Here is a 6,645-nt window from a genome sequence, read left to right as displayed (position 1 = left end):
ACCCCGAGGGCCAGGAAGGGAGAAGCAAACACATATACAGAAAACATAAACACAAGCAGGGTCGTCCGGAAAGGGCCGTCCGACCGTGACAGTACCCCCCCTCTAATGGGAGCCTCCGGGCGACCTGGCAAACTTGTCCGGATGCCGGCGGCGGAATTCTCTCACCATGCGATGATCGAGAATGGCAGACCGCGGCACCCAAGAACGTTCTTCCGGACCGTACCCCTCCCAATCCACCAAAAACTGAAAGCCCCTACCGCGGCGCCGGGCATCCATTATGCGAGTAATGGAATACGCCGGGGCGCCGTCGATAATCCGGGCGGGTGGCGGGGGCCCAGGGGGCGGGCACAAAGGGCTGGTCCGGACGGGCCTAACCTGAGAAACATGGAAGACGTTATGTACCTTCATAGCAGGCGGAAGGGCCAGCCGGACCGTCACCGGGTTCAGGACCTCCTGGATGGCAAAGGGGCCAAGAGACCGAGGGGCCAGTTTCTTGGACTCAGTCCGAAGAGGGATGTGCTTGCTGGAGAGCCACACCCGCTGGCTGACCTGATAATCCGGAGCAGGAGTGCGACGGCGATCCGCCCATGCCTTGTTCCGCTCGGCCGTTCTCAGGAGTGCTGCGCGCGTGGCCCGCCAGACCCGACGACAGCGCCTAAGGTGGTGCTGGACCGAGGGAACCGCCAGCTCTCCCTCAGAGATGGAGAGGAGAGGGGGTTGATACCCCAGCGACGCCTCGAAGGGCGAGAGTCCAGTCGCTGATGACGTGCTGGCGTTGTGGGCATACTCCACCCAGGCCAAATGCTCGCTCCAGGTCGCTTGGTTTGATGATGCGACGCAACGCAACATGGCCTCCAGCTCCTGATTGGCCCTTTCGGTCTGACCATTAGTTTGGGGGTGGAACCCGGAGGACAAACTGACCTGAGCTCCCAATTCTGCACAGAACTCCTTCCAAACCCGCGAGGTGAACTGAGGGCCACGGTCGGAAACGATGTCCTGGGGTATGCCGTGGAGCCGAAACACATGCTGCGTCAGTAACCGGGCCGTCTCCAAGGCAGAAGGGAGCTTGGGCAGAGCAATGAAGTGGGCAGCCTTGGAAAAACGGTCAATAATGGTTAGAATGGAGGTGTTACCTGCAGAGGGAGGCAAGCCGGTGACGAAGTCCAGGGCGATGTGCGACCATGGGCGTTTTGGAGTGGGTAACGGTCGCAGGAGGCCAGAAGCAGGCGAGTTGGTGGTTTTGTTCCGTGCGCACACCGGGCATGCCGCAACATAGTTCTGGACATCGAGAACAAGAGAGGGCCACCAAAACAAACGTCGTAGAAAGGAGACAGTGCGATTTTTACCTGGGTGGCACGAAAACTTGGCAGTATGTGCCCAGTGAATGACCTGACTACGCGCTGTGGCCGGAACATATAGTCTCCCTTTCGGGCCCGTGCCAGGGTCGGGCTCCTGTCGCTGGGCGTCCCTGACCACCTTTTCAATCTCCCATGTTAGTGCACCCACAATGCAGGTGGGGGGCAGGATGGGTTTTTCCTTCTCGTCCTCATCTGTCACGGGTGCGAACTGGCGCGACAACGCGTCTGGCTTAGTGTTCCTAGAACCGGGCCTGTAAGTAATGGAGAAGTGAAAACGAGTAAAAAATAAGGCCCACCTGGCTTGTCGGGCGTTGAGGCGCTTGGCTGCCTGGAGATACGCCAGATTTTTGTGGTCCGTCCACACCACGAAAGGCTGCTCAGTGCCCTCCAGCCAACGTCGCCATTCCTCAAGGGCCCACTTGATGGCGAGCAACTCCCGGTCGCCCACGTCGTAATTTCTCTCGGCCTGAGACAACCTGCGGGACAAGAACGCACAGGGATGCAACTTGCCGTCGATCCGTTGGGAGAGAACCGCCCCCACGCCCGAATCGGACGCGTCCACCTCGACGACGAAAGGCCGGCCGAGGTCCGCCTGGACGAGGACCGGGGCCGAGGAAAACAGGTGCTTGAGCCGATCAAACGCTTGCTGGGCTGCGGAGGCCCACTGGAAAGACAACTTAGGAGAAGTTAGGTTGGTTAGAGGAAGGGCTACCTTGCTGAAATCCCTGATAAAGCGGCGGTAGAAATTGGCGAAGCCCAGGAACCTCTGCACCTCCTTGCGGGTCTTGGGAATAGGCCATTCCACTACGGCTTTGACTTTGGCCGGGTCAGCTCGCAAACGCCCCTGTTCCACAATGAAACCCAGAAAAGAAACAGTTTCCACATGGAACTCACATTTCTCCGCTTTCACAAAAAGGCGGTTCTCCAATAGGCGCCGTAGAACCAGACGTACATGGTTGACGTGCTCAGTCTGCGACCTGGAAAAAATCAGAATGTCATCCAGATACACGAAGACAAAATGGTTAATAAAGTCCCTGAGCACATCATTAATCAGGGCCTGGAAGACCGCGGGGGCGTTAGTGAGACCGAAGGGCATCACTAAGTATTCGAAGTGCCCCAGGTGGGTGTTGAAAGCCGTCTTCCACTCGTCACCCTTGCGGATGCGAACCAGATGATAGGCACTCCGAAGATCCAGTTTGGTGAACAGGACTGCCCCCTGTAATAGTTCGAATGCCGAGGCCAGCAGGGGGAGTGGATATTTATTCCTAACAGTGATCTTGTTCAGCCCTCGAAAGTCAATGCAGGGACGCAGGCTCTTATCTTTCTTCTTTACAAAGAAGAATCCTGCTGCTAAAGGCGAAGTAGATGGGCGAATAATACCTGCGACCAGAGACTCCGTTATGTAGCATTCCATGGCCTCGCGTTCCGGTTTAGACAGACTGTAGAGCCGACTTGCTGGCAGGGGAGCGCCTGGGAGTAGGTCGATTCCACAGTCGTAAGGCCGATGTGGAGGCAAAGACAACGCCTTACTTTTGCTGAATACCTGGCCGAGGTCGTGGTAGTCGGCGGGCACCAAGGAAAGGTCGGGGGGTGAGGAGCTTTTCGCAGAGGCGGTCCCAGGATTGTCCGGGACAGCGGCAAGTAAACATTGTTCATGACACCGCGTGCTCCAGCCAGTTACACACCCTTTGGCCCAGTCGATTTGGGGGTTGTGATGTTGCAGCCAAGGAAATCCCAGTACCAGTGGGGTGTGGGGGGCTTTGAATACCAACAAACTGATTTTCTCAGAGTGATTTCCCGAAATAATGAGTGTAACCTCCTGAGTGCGATGTGTGACGGAGGCTAGATGGCCGCCATTTAAGGCTGAGACCTTCAGGACCTCTGGAAGGGGAAGTAGGGGCAGGCCTAAGATGTTGGCTAACTCCTCGTCTAGGAAATTTTGTTCAGAACCAGAGTCAATGAGTGCGCAGCAGGAGTGAGTGAGGGAGTGAGACATTAATTTAGCAGGGCAGCTGAGGTGAGGGAACACTTTTGTTGTGGCGCCCGCCAGTATCCCCACAATTACTGACGGGCCGACTCTTTTACTCGGTCTGGGCAGGAGTCAACAAAATGTCCTCTTTTTCCACAAAGAAAGCACTCACCAGTCCGTTGTTTGCGCCCCAGTCTAGAGGAGGAAAACTTGGCTCCGCCGAGCTGCAATGGTTGCTCTTCATCCCCGTGTTGCTCCTCCTCCTCACTTCTCCACATCAGAGTAGGAAGGTCCCTAGATGTACCCGTGCCCCCAGCAGGCCGCCGACCATCCCCGGCTCTTCTGCCGAACTCCCGCATGTGGTCGTCTAAGTTAATACACATATTGATTAGAGCAGACAAAGCTTTAGGCAGTTCCTTGGTTGCTAACTCACGCTTAATATTCTCATTAAGGCTGTTGAGGAAGGCTCCACGCAGTGCTTTCTCCTCCCAGCCCGACTCCTCCGCCAGGATCCAGAACTCCACGGAAAAGTCAGCAACACTCCTCCTACCTTGCTTCAGAGAAAACATGCGATGACCTGCAGCATCCGAGCTAGCGCCTTTATCAAACACACAGCGAAACTTGCTGAGAAAGACGTCATATGACACAGAGGGCTGGGTATTTAAAACTGCCTGAGCCCATTGAAGCGCCCGCCCAGTCATAAGTTGCACCAAATAAGCGATTTTAGTAGAATCAGAGGCAAAGGCACAAGGTTGCTGTCTAAACACAAGAGAGCATTGCGTCAAAAAACCCCGGCTCCTCCCCAACTCGCCATCAAATTTTTCGGGTGCGGGGAGTGAGTACTCCCGCTGCCGCGGTGGAGGTGAAGGAGGAAGCGGACAGGCTGCCGCGGCTTCCAGCGAAGGGGCGGGCTGCGTTGGAGCCGTATTAGGTGAGGAAATCAACATACCTTTAAGCTCTGTCATGGCTTGCAGAAGCGCGGTTTGTTCCTTTGAAACGTGCTTCAGCATTTCCTCGTGTCGCTCCAAAACCTCTGCTTGGATAGACAGCTGGCGTGAAGCAGAATCCGCTGGGTCCATGGTGGTGGGATTATTCTGTCACGGAAAAGAGGGACCCAGGCGCGGTTCTTGCTCACAGAAACACAGTGCGTTTATTTACAGTGAAACAGACAAGTCCAACAATCCATTCAAAAGTGCAATTTTCCAATCGTGCTCGTCCCTTGCTCCCAGTGCGTTCCGTGTAGTAACTCCCTTAGTGTGTGTGTGCTCCCCAACTCGCTTCTCCGCTCGCCCCTCCTGGAGGAAGAAGGAAAATCCAGCGTTAGCCACACGCTAGCCGAATAACACACTCACACTGCTCGCACAGACTATACCAGTTCGGAGTAATAATCCCACGTCGACTGTCGCCGTGAGTCCAGGTTAAATACCCCTTTCTAGCCTGGAGGAATGATTACCAACCACTGGTCAGGTAATCAGCTGCAGGTGGGCCGGCAACAGCGAAGAGGGACTCCCAATGACGACAGTCGCCAGGACACGCCTCTCCCACGGCGCGCACTTCCGTAAACAACCCCGAGGGCCAGGGAGGGAGAAGCAAACACATATACAGAAAACATAAACACAAGCAGGGTCGTCCGGAAAGGGCCGTCCGACCGTGACAAGTATACGCTGAGTTAACGAAAACTCTGGGTTTTCGGTTTCACAAAGCGAGTTTAGATTAATTCTGAGTGAGTTACTATGACGACACACTCCGTGAAGCTAACCTGCCCCCTAGCAGGTTTACTTCAACTAACCCTGACATTCTCCGCCTCTTTGTCGGAAACCTGACTGTAGGAAGTGTCAGACATGGCGTGCCCCTTCCTTGAAGAGCCAGTAGATGTTGAAGCCCAAATTCTCCGCAGAGCTCTTCGCCGGGAGAGAGTGATTAGAGCGCGTTTGGACATTTTATCATTTCCTGATGGTTTTCTGTGTGAACGTTACCGTTTTTCAGCACAATCTATAATTTATTTGAATAACATCCTCAGGCCTAATATTGCTCATGTGACACATCGTGGACATCCTCTCAGTTCTGTACATATTATTTGTATCGCACTTCGGTTTTTTGCAAACGGGAGCTTTCTGTATAATATTGGTGACGCTGAGCACGTTTCCAAGGCTACCGTCTGTCGGGCAGTCAGGAATGTTACAGTTGCACTGAAACGTCTCCTGTACTCGTTTGTGGTGTTCCCCGGTCATAGACCCACAAGATTTATCAAAGAGGGATGCCACAAAATTGCAGGTATCAGGATGAACGAAACTTAATTCATGATGTGGTGATACTTGAACTACTACTTAAATTTTACATTTATTCTCACGGTTCCCAGGCGTGATTGGCTGTATAGATGGCACTCACATTCCAATCATTGCTCCTTCAGTAAATGAAGGAGACTATGTGAACAGGAAGTCTTTCCACAGCATTAATGTACAGGTACATAGTTCCCTGTAGCATTTCAAACTAACAAATTATTTCATTATAGTAATGGATGCTAATTTGTGTTCTCTGCACTGTGAAGATCATATGTGATGCTGCCAACATTATCACAAATGTGGAAGCCAACTGCTCAGCCTCTGTGAGTGGTGGTGGTGGAGGACCTCCACCTGTTTTTCGGGCCTCCCCTTTTTTTCTGTTGGCTATAACGGGTCACATTTGAGCATACAGAGTAAGCAAATATGTACTTGTAATGTGCTCAGATAATTTCAATAAGTGCTTACAGAGGGGAAATTAATGTAGCCTCTAACTGCAATTGATTTACATCGGACAAACAGACCAAGCACTATGGCTCATAATACAATTACACCTTACCTGTTTGGACTATATTTTTATATTTCATTTTTACTTGCTGCCAGGAACGTTTGGGGCCTGTTGGGTTGCACCTGCGCTCACATCACATCACAAAATAAAATGTATAAAATAAAAAATAAAATAAAATATAATAAAATAACGTGTTAAATGGGTGGAAATCCCTAGATCAATGTTTAAATGAACACTCACGCATTGACTCTGTCGGCTATGTTTTGCCATGCATGCTCCCTTTGTTTTGCAGCTGAGGCTGTGTTACTTTTTTTCTGCAAAATTTGCACGTTATCGGCATATGCTGCCATCGGAATTTCGGCCTCAAGCGCTGTAAAATACATTGACCGCGCCTTCTTTCCCTCCGTCTCCATGGTGACTCGCTTAATCTGTGGTCCACTAATCAGGGCTTTATGTATCCTCGTGCTCGCGCTTAACTTGGGGTTAAAGCAACTCCGCGTTGATTGAACTAATTGTTATCAGCCTTTCTGA

At 52.3% G+C, this 6,645-nt stretch overlaps 1 long non-coding RNA gene across 1 annotated transcript; it reads right to left on the bottom strand.

Moving 5' to 3' along the window:
- Positions 1-4,451: 4,451 nt before the first annotated feature.
- On the bottom strand, positions 4,452-4,976 carry LOC309688358. Its single transcript, XR_014271059.1, has 2 exons — positions 4,700-4,976; positions 4,452-4,622 (listed from the first exon to the last, which is right to left on the bottom strand). It is a non-coding gene; the product is annotated as an uncharacterized lncRNA (long non-coding RNA).
- Positions 4,977-6,645: the final 1,669 nt, after the last annotated feature.

The sequence above is a fragment of the Aulonocara stuartgranti genome (assembly GCF_965226115.1).
Source record: "Aulonocara stuartgranti genome assembly, chromosome: 14".
Taxonomy (NCBI): Eukaryota; Metazoa; Chordata; class Actinopteri; order Cichliformes; family Cichlidae; genus Aulonocara; species Aulonocara stuartgranti.
This window is presented reverse-complemented; position numbering and strand designations above follow the sequence as displayed.